This window comes from Nycticebus coucang, chromosome 7, assembly GCF_027406575.1.
Source record: "Nycticebus coucang isolate mNycCou1 chromosome 7, mNycCou1.pri, whole genome shotgun sequence".
NCBI lineage: Eukaryota > Metazoa > Chordata > Mammalia > Primates > Lorisidae > Nycticebus > Nycticebus coucang.
The window spans coordinates 72,574,470-72,584,581 of record NC_069786.1 but is presented as its reverse complement, the minus strand read 5'-3'; the positions used below and the strand labels follow the sequence as shown (position 1 = coordinate 72,584,581).

Here is a 10,112-nt window from a genome sequence, read left to right as displayed (position 1 = left end):
CTAATGCCAAGCGCTCCCAAGTATCCACCTTCCTGGGGACACAGGGCCTAGGTTTTATCCAGACAAATGGGGGGAGGCTGCTAAGCCTGGTGGGGACCTGGGTGAATGTACACATTTTCATATTTGTTAGACGCTGTGACCTGCATTTCACCTTATTGCTCGACTTGTTCAGACAGGTCAAAGCCAACGAGTTATTGATGAACAAAAGCGTTAAATATTCACCTCCCGCTCAACTGCCCATACTAATGCTTTTGATCTCTCTGACTTTTTGTGCTGTGTTCAGCTACAGGGCTTGAATGCGGGTTTGCAAGTGAGTAGCCTCAACAGAGATAAGCACCCAAAGCCATATCAGCTGAAGGAGGGGGGCATGATGAGGGGGTCCTGGGGAGACCAGATTTTCCAGCCTGGAGCTCAACGCCCCTTGCATTGGAGTCAGCCTGATTCATGGAAGCGAATGTGCTGGGCAGATCTCCACTTCTGGGGGGGGGGTGAGCACAGCCTCCCAGGGGGTCAACTAGGCTGCCCAGCTTAGTGGGGCCAAAAATACTGGCCCAGAGCCCAGCCCCAGCTTTTTGAACCAGAAGATAGGGTGTCTCACAAAGGGAGGGAGAGTGCCTGTTTCCTTCCCTCTCCCTCTTCCATTAAAATAAAATCATCTCCGTTTGGCAGTGAGGGAGGGGCCACATTTTTCCATGACTCGCCAGCAAATACCATCATCTTAATATCATGGTCCTCCTGAGACTTCACAGGCCTCCTCAGAAATGTACCTGTCTTTTGCGGCACAGGCAACTCAGAAAGATCCAAATATCCCAGCTAAGGACACCAATCCCTCCCCTCTATGTTTTCCTTGCAGCATCAGCGACTCTGGCACAGAAATTCTGGAAATGCAGTTACACAGAAGCAGAGGTGAAGACAGAGTTTATCCCTCCTCGCTCAGCCGGTGCAGGGCCCACACCTCTGGCGCTGGGGCCGGAGGAGGGGCGGTGCGAGGAATGTCCAGGCAAGGCTCGGAATTAGCAGCCTTTCCCGGAGGGGGGCCAATGCAACACACTCGCGGCCATAGAGGATTAAGTTTTGTTTGTAGTAAATTAAAAAAAGAAAGAAAGAAAAAAAAAAAAAAAACAGAAGACTGGGTCAGGCTGGACCGGGTTAAACAAGGCTGGGCTTCCTAGGGAAATCGCATTTCCTTTGGTATTAACTGCGTTGATTCGAGCGGGAGGCGATGCTCGCCGCAACTTGTTAATAGGGCAGGCGGCTCATTAGCTGCAAGCTCTTAGCCAACGGTGGCTCTGCGGCGGAGCTGCACCTGTGCCGAGCCAGGGACAGGCCGGGAAGATCAGAGAGGCACAGAAAGACTAGGGCGAGACCCTGCGGCGGCCTGTTCCCTTAGGCAGGTGACTGTGAACTAGGCCCCAGAAAAGCTTACTAGGAGCTCAGTTTAGCACCTCCACCCCCCCAAATCCAGCTCCCCTCCCCACCCCCTTGGCCAGGCCTGGGGAAGGGGGCGTCCCTTTCACCCACCCACTCCGCCGGCGCAGTCCTCTGCCCACTACCTCCCAGGGATCAGCACCGCCTCGAGATTCGGAAGAAACAGAAAGGTACTTACAGTGGCGCTCTCTCATGGTCCTGAACCTGTTGCAATAAAAACCGGGGTCACTTAAATTCCACGGGATAATAAAGCAAAAAAAATGACAGAAAAATGACAAGGCCCAAACACCCCACCAATACCCAGACCTCCCTGCTTCAGGTGCCCACCCCCCGGGAACCGCGCAAAGTTCTCCACGGAGCCAGAGACTGCAGTCCTCAAGGACAGAGCGAAGATTATGACAGACTTCTGTGCCCATCACATCCCCCACTCCACGCACCCTTGGGCAAAACCTTACTGGTTGTTTGGCCCGACTCAGGCTGCCCGTAACAGTGTTTCCCCAGTGGGAAAACGGGAAGCGAGGGGGAAAATGGGCCTTTGTGTGTTTCCTTTTGCACAAACAGGCTGGGTAGGTGCAGGTCCACTCGGGAGGGAGTAGTTGGTCCATCCCAATCTCCTGTCTTTCTGACACTGGGAGCAATTCAGCTCCCTTTTCCACTTTCAGGTTGGTTTCAAATTCCTCTGCCCCAAGCAGTACTCCACCCCCCACCCCACCTTCTTATCCTCCCTAAAGAAGAATCAGGCATGGCTGGGACTTGCCTTCTCACTTCTGCTCCATTTCAAAACAAAGAGCAATTTCCAGGGGGAAATAAGGACCCAAATGATAACCAAGGAGGAGGAAAATCAATGAGTTTAAAGGTGAATGGCAATGCTTTAGATTGTTATCCAGCTCTATGGGTATGACATCAATTTTTCAGCATTTCTGCTGTAAAGCCAACAAAACCAATCTCACAAAGCAGTGGTCGTCCTAGGGGCTTGTGTCCAGTTTCAAGTTTTCAGTCTTCTCCAGTTTCATTCTAGGACAGAAAGCTGCTCAGAAATCTCAGAGGCAGGGTCATCTTCACCCTCATTTTCCCCCCACCAAGACTACCCCTATTTTATTCCACTTCTGAAGCAGATGCTCCATCATGGGGAGGAGAGAGACAGTAGGTCCCTCTTGTGAGATGGGAGCCCTCAGTTTTTAACTGTCCACGTCCAGAAGGGAGAGAAAACTGAGATTCTCATTCTTTTTGTTAATTTAGGGTTAGACTAAAATTAGAATGAACTTCGATGGGACTTCTCCCTACCCCAGGCAGAAAAGTCCAGACAGAAGAATCCCCCACTTCTGGAGTTGTTGTGGAAAAATTAATAAGTAACTTACTGTTTTTCTTTCCTAGTGGGCAGGGGAGCTGGGAGTAGAACTGTCTCCTTAGCCGGCGCTGGTTGGAGCCTCTCACTTTCCTATCACTGCTCCAGGAACCAAGCATCTGCACTTGTATGCTCTTAACCTAATTTATGGTGGGAATTATATTTTGGCTTGTCAACTCTCAAGCCATAAAACAAAGTTTATTGGAATCACGTGCTTGTAAATAGCCACTCAGGTCCTATCTCTGCAGAACCATAAATAACCTTTGGCTTTAAACTTTTATTCACTAAATAAAGGTTCACTGCAACTGTTCCCTCAGATTTAAATACTTCTAAATATCCAGGATGCAAGGGAGGTCATATTCATATCAATACCCTGAGCTTTTCAAATAGCATCTTTTCAGAGAAGGCTGTTTAAGTTGGGAGATAGTGCTATTTGGAAAAGGCTGGTTGGTGGGCATGTCTTATGATTCTTTGGCTGCATTCACTGTGAGTACCATTAACCCCTTTATTTCAATCATTTCCTAGTTCTAGATGCGATAAAGAGAAAATCAAAGGCAACTTCTTAACTCATTTATAAAAGAGGTTGGAATTTATTTGAGATTTTGTTCAAGTTACAATAGAGAAAAGTTAGGAAGAGGCTGGGTGGGCTTGGGGCTGAAGGTGGCAGTTGGAATTAACACTTGGCTCCCTCTGTATTTTTGTGGACAGGCTTGGTGAAAGCTGAAAGTAACCACTTGCCTAGAGTTTTCTATAATTTGCTTAGATCTGAAAGGAAAACCTTTGCAAGTGACCAAACTGCTTAAAACAGCAAGACTTAATACTTGGTAAAGTGAGAAAGTAGAGAATAGCCCCCTCAGAATCTTTAGCAACTGAAGCTCTAAAGAAGGTTATAAAACAATAAAACAGCCCTGGTGTGAAAGAAACAGGGTGTGAGGAAGCAAATGAAGCTCTCCAGGAATACAAGCCCAGGAAGTCAGATGTCCCCACTCCTGCAGTGCCCCCAACCACAGGGCTCAGGGCTCAGTGGTGAACCCAAACCTGGGTGAGATCTTTAGGAGGACTCCCCTCTCCCCAACATTGATGCTTTCACCAGAGGTAGAGCCTAGACAGGAGTGGGGAGTACACCTTCATCCTGCTGAGAAAGCCAAGAAAAAGAGCTTGGGTCTGAGGCGGCTCCGTAGTAGAATGTGGCATTCTTTGCTTGGGGGAGGTGGGAAGTGGGAAGATTGGGGGTAGGCAGGAAGATGCCCCCAGCTCTTAAGGAGGGGCATAAATAAAAAAAGAACTGACCCTCTCAAGCCCCTTCAATAGCCTGCCAGAGTTGCCACCAAACAATATGAAAATGTGTGATTTTGACTAATATGATAAAAATAATGAATAAGATTTGTAGAGCACACACACATATGATTTCTAAACCAGATTGGTTGCAACAGTTCCCATCAGAAAGTCCCATCAAGGGTGGTGCCTGTGGCTCAGAGGAGTAGGCGCCAGCCCCATACGCTGGAGGTGGTGGGTTCAAACCCAGCTCCGGCCAAAAACTACAAAAAAAAAAAAAGTCCCATCAAGCCCATAAAAGAAAGATCTGAACAAAGATCTCTTTGCATCCATTTTACCTGCATTTCCAAACCCATTTCCTGATTTGACTCTCATTAGGTACAAAGCAGGGGGCTGTTAGCTTGAATGTAGGCATCCACTTCCCCCTTTCCTGTTTTATTAGAGGGATATTTTTCTTTTATAGCTGGTAGAATCTGTTTTTTAAAATGTGTAAAGATCAATTCTTCAAAACATGTTTTCTGATTCTGTTAGCACTAGGTGACCAACTTTGACATTAATCCCTGTTAATCCCCTGTAAAAAAAAAATCAAAATTTGAGATGTTGAAATTTATTTTTATGTAATTTAATAAATAAATTAATCAAAGGTTATATTACTTTCTAGGCAATTTCAATGAGCTTTATATGGGAGTGTAGTTTAAAAAGGGGAGGCTGAAGAGAAAAAGTGTTTGGAACAGTGCCTGGTGCCTAGTCAGGGCTCAGCAGATATTTTTTGAATAAATGGTGATGAAGGATGGTGATTGAGACTTGCTTGCAGCCTTCACTGTGACTTACACAACAAGATAAAAATACACAGTCTATATATTTAAACAGTAAGAAAAAAGTAGGTATGAGTAAGGAACAGGAGCAAAGAAAAGAATACATTAAGGCAGACATCTTTATTTATTTTCTGATCTTAGGCTAGCATGGCAAAGTGATTGAGGAAAGTAACTGCCCCTCTTCCTATTATCTGCCCTTGTTCCCCCGGCTTCCCCTGTCTCCTCCCCTCCTCTTGGGCTTCTATGCATGAAAGAGAGTGGGAATGGGCAAGAGAAGCTAAGCAATGGGAAGAGGAGAGCTAGCATGTACCTATTTGTTAAGGGTCTCCTAAGGACATTCAATGATAGGGGTAGAAATGGAAGAGGTGGTGGGGGAGGAGAGGTTGAGCCTTCTTCAAAACCTGTAAGGAGTTAATTTATAGGACTCTGAGTACTGTTCCTCCCCCATTTGACTAAAAAGAGCCACTCCTAAGAATTCCTGCCTAGGAAGTTCCCATGAAGCAGGGTACCTTCCCTATAAGGCTCTCCTGTTCCAGAAACCAGAGCACCTTCCAGGAAAAAGAAGGGCCTAAAGGGGTCCCAGGAGGCAGCAGTTCTACTCCACATGTAATACAGGTTAGCTTTCTGCCCATTCTAATGGTACCAGGAAAGAATACAGTACCCATTCTATTTTGCCCCAGGAAAGAATACTTTATTTCGGCTCTTAAAGAGTCTTGTTACCTGAAGGTGGTAGAGCTCTCCTCTTAAACCAGAAAACATAGGTGGGGGGCTTTGGATACACTCTCTGGCCAAGGGCAGGTGGGAAAGGACATAGACTGAGGGCTAAGCAGGGGGAAAATGTTGACTGTATTTCTGGCACAATATTACTGAAAAGGACAACTTCTCTCCACCCCCATACCCCTGACAATAGAGTCACTCATCGGAGCTGGAGCTCTGGCTTGAGGTCCTCTGGGAGGAAGATTGACCCCAAAGGAAAAGGCCAATAGTGAGTGAGAGATGATAAAAAAAAAAAAAAAAGCCCTTGTTTGGGTGTTTGGGGCCTTAAAGCAGGGGCTAAAAAAGACTCAATTGGTCCCAAGAAGAGCAGGGGCTGAGTTGGCTATCTAAACAATAGGAGAACCAAGGTTAGATGGCACAAGAATTAAGAATGGCTAAGCTGTGGGTAGAACTCTGCCTGGCACAGTTTGTAGCAGAGGAACTATGTATGTTTTAAAAGAAATTTTGACCCAGGAGGTCTTCTAGTTGAGACAAGAGAAGCAGCTTGCCCAAGGGCTATGAAGGCCCTCATGAAAAAGGCCCACAGGCAGAATTCATGGAAGCCAGAGCTATGAGGGTGAAATTTGGTTGCAGAGTATATATATGTGTGGGAGTTGTGGCCTGTAAGAGTATTTACACAACTCTTCATAAAAGATGCAAAGAATTTCAAAGAATTAAAAGGGTTGAGGAGACTTTGAGAGAGAAAGTCTCTCTAAGATACACCTTGTTACCACTGTGGCTGAAGTTGGGAGTTGAGCCTCAGCTGCAGCCCAAGAGCTCAGATCTTGGGACACTAACAGATTAAAGGGTGGGGAGTAGTTGGGATAAGTGGGGGTGGGGCTCTCTGGCTTCCTCTGTCCCTGTCCATTGGTCTTGTGCTTTTCCATTCTGACCTAGATTTTAAGACACTGAAGAAGGTCCTAGGCAAGGCTATAGAAGAGGAACAAACAACCAGTCAACCTCGGGTGTGATTGGTAGGAGGACAGAGTAGTCATAAGAAGGGGCTGCAGTAGCTGGACAGTGAGACCTGCCCTTTAGAAAGACCTGAAGCCCTTTATAGGAGTGAAAGATGTGCTTCTGTGGTGTTGGGTTTTTCCCTACCTGACATCTGCCCACTGAGGAGCTAGGGCTACTTTCCACCTAAGTGAGCCCTGATACATGTAAGTGCTAGACACTTAGGTGCAAGGGACCACGACTGTAAGGCCCACAATAGCAATAGGATAGAGTCTGAACTATGTTCTCCTGAGTCTGGTACTTCCTGTGTGACCAAGCCTCAGTCCTCTATAGAATTCAAGGATTTAATGAGTGTGCCAGGTCTTTTTTGGCTCTAAAAATTTAGGGTTGAAATAATAATAATAATAAAATTATAATTATATTGGATGCTTCTTTTGTGCTAAAACACTAGTTTAAGTACTTAAACCAGTAAAGTATGTAAAGCAGTTAGAATAATGCCTGACACATAACAGTGCTGTTTAAGTAAATACTCTCATAACCTTGAAGGTACTCTTATAATCCCTATTTTCCAAATGAAGGAACAAGTCTTGAGACTTTGACCGAGGTCACACAGCAGGTAAATGTCAAAGTATGATTTTTGAACCTCAAATACTCTGAAACCAGCACCTGCTCACTTTGAAATCTTCAAGCCAAAAGCAAAGGGCTCCATGTCCCCTGCGCTAAAATGGAAGAAATCACTCAGCCTATAGAATACTGAACTTAAAAACCACAGTCATAGACAGAGGCCCAGGAGCTCTGGGAGATGACTAATTGTAGAGGCAGAAAGGAACTTGGTCTCTGGAGAACAAAGAACCATACAAGAAGCAGGACAGATCTTGACCAGTAGTTCTCAAACATAAGTGCATGTCCTAATTGCCTTGGGCAAAAAGAGTGTTTACCAAATGCAAGTCTCTGGGTGCCATGGCTGGACATTCTGATGCGGTAAGTCTGGGGTGGGAGCTAGAAACCTGCATTATAAAGGAGAGAGATTCAGATACAGGCCTTCAATAAGAATCATTGCCCTTGAGTAAGGAGAGGAGGACAAAAACCGCATTGCCAAGAGATAATGGAGGCTCAAGGGAGTTGGATCAGAGCCCAGGGGTTAAATTAGTGCAAGGAATGCCCCATGGAGCCCGCCAAGGGCGTGGTGGTAGAAGGGTGGGCAGGCAGTGTGGACAAGAACAGATTCCCATTTGAGTAGTTCTCAAGATGCACAGTAACTGGGATTTATCTGGGCTTTCAGAGTCTTCGGGGAGTTCCAAGACCCAGGCCTATTAAGTCCAGTAAGCCCTACTAGAGGTGTCACAAAAGGCTGTACTTTTCAAAGTTGCCCATCCTGCGCACCAGAAATCTAGACAAGATAATAGCAGAAACAGGCTAGTCCCAGCAGGAAAAGGCTAGTCGCGATTATGGTGATTGAGGGCAGCTTGCTCAGGTCTAATTGCCTGTTTCTAGGAGCGCTGCGCGAAGAAATCGCGCCCTCTCCGGGAGGACGGAGAAAGCGAGATGGCCTGCCAACCCACAACGGCTACTAAAGTCCTGGACCTAGGAGCCTCTGCTGCGGGCCCGGAGAACTGATCCCCGGAGGGTGAGCTCAGCACACCGCCGACCCAGGTCCAGGGCCCAACACACTTTTCCGCGGAGGTAGAGGGCAGAGAGGAGGAGGGGCGGGTCACGTGTCCTCCGCTCTCGCCCGCCCAGGTCCGCATTTGCCGCGCCGCGGCAACCAGCGAGACGCTTGTCCTATAGCGCCTCCTCCTGGACAAGGCGCGAGAGAGCTGAGTAGGAAGAGAAAATCAGGCCGGGAAATCTGAGGCCGGGGACTTCCTCGGGCGGGTGTAAGTCTCGCAGCACCGGAGGCTCGTCCTACTGTGTCCCCTGGGGCAGCTGGAAGGAGTTGAGAGGGCCCCGAAGCCGCTTCTTACCCCACCCCCAGCACAGACTACAAGCTAGTGGTCCAGAAGCGCGTATCCCACATTAATTAGGGTAGCCTCCGAGGAAAATCCCTCCAGTTTGTCCGTTTGTTTATTTATTTATTTAATTACCGTCCTCTGGGCCGCTCGCTCCCGCCTCCCCAGCTCAGCCCTGGAACGGCTGAGTTGGCGTAACAAGATCCGGGAATGGTCAGACTTAAGGATTGGCCCGAAGTTTGGCTGTTTGAATAGGCGCCAAGAGGAAGGGCCTTGTCCCACAGAAGAACCACCAGACTGAGAAAATGTATACGCTTCCCTGATATACCTGGAAAGAATATTCTGTTTCCTGTGGCCCTTAGCTCGTATTTACAGCCTATTTCTAACGAAAAGATTTAAATTGGGGCGGGGTGGCCAGTCAAGATGATTGAAAATGATGCAATCAAGGGCTGAGCTGTTTGGTTATATTTAGAGGGAAGACGGAAATAAAGGAAAGACGAGTAGCGAATCTTGAGGGAGGTGGTAATGGAGATACCGGGTTATGTCAGGTTATAGCTCCCTGTTCTGAGTCCACTGTACCTCCTCCCCCTATCTGTGCGCAGCCAGTCGAATCCCGGGGCTGGGCCATGTCACTGCACATGCGCTGAACGCCTGGGAAGCGTGCAGGGCAGGCGCTGCGGGGCACTGAGCTGTGCCCGCGGCTTACGCCTAGCTGCAAAGGAGCTTGGAAGCCCCACCTCAAGGAAGGAGGTACATACTTTTCGTTAGGTGGGGAGAGGGACTTGATTAAAAGCCTCAATTGTCCTTTTTGATTTGCAAGCCCTGTTCCCCCAACCAACAGAATCTCTAAGTTGCCAACGAACACTTTCAATGTCATTTGGATCAGAAATTTCACATCTAGGGCACTGCTTCCTCTGAGTTGTTCATTAAGACCGACGCAATGTTCAGAGAGCAAAACTACTCCCTTATTCTGGAGAACTATCCAATCTACGGGAGCAGTCCCTAGAAAGGGTATCTGTTCACACCAGTTCCCGAAAAAGTGACCCTAAATGGAATTTAACTTGAAATTCTGGATTCTTGGTGGCCTCCCCTCAGCTTCCGGTACCCCCACATACCCTGCCTGGCCGCCCTGGCCGCCGCAATGCGGCAAGGCCGTAAATACCTCTAACAGCTGCCTGCCAGTCCAGGGTGAAATACTGTCTTTGTTCCGATTTCCCCTGCCTCTCGGGCTCAGAAAACAGAACTCTGCCGAAATACCGTATGCTTATTTGAAAGAACATCCGACAGGAAAATACATTTGATTTTCAACCCTGGTGTTTTACCACATTTATGACTTCGAGCTTCGCCATTTTTCTTGGTCCTCACAGAGATCGAAAGCCCAGCTCACATCCTGACCTGTTAACATCAAGGCCCGCACCAGGTATTGGCTCCTAGATCTTTAAACCCACAGAGATTCAAGTCAGGGACCCTGGAAGTTAGACTTCCGGGCTTCTCAGCTCTTGGGTTCCCAGTGGTTTTTATTATGTTTCTTTTCTTTTTCATTGGGTTAACAGACAATGGGGGCATTTCCGGCAGTGGCAATAGCGCGAA

The 10,112-nt window shown here is 47.6% G+C and overlaps 1 long non-coding RNA gene across 1 annotated transcript; it reads left to right on the top strand.

The window, feature by feature from the left end:
• Positions 1–8,098: 8,098 nt before the first annotated feature.
• On the top strand, positions 8,099–10,104 carry LOC128590751 (uncharacterized). The gene is made up of 3 exons (XR_008381330.1): positions 8,099–8,200; positions 9,125–9,272; positions 9,890–10,104. It is a non-coding gene; the product is annotated as an uncharacterized LOC128590751 (long non-coding RNA).
• Positions 10,105–10,112: the final 8 nt, after the last annotated feature.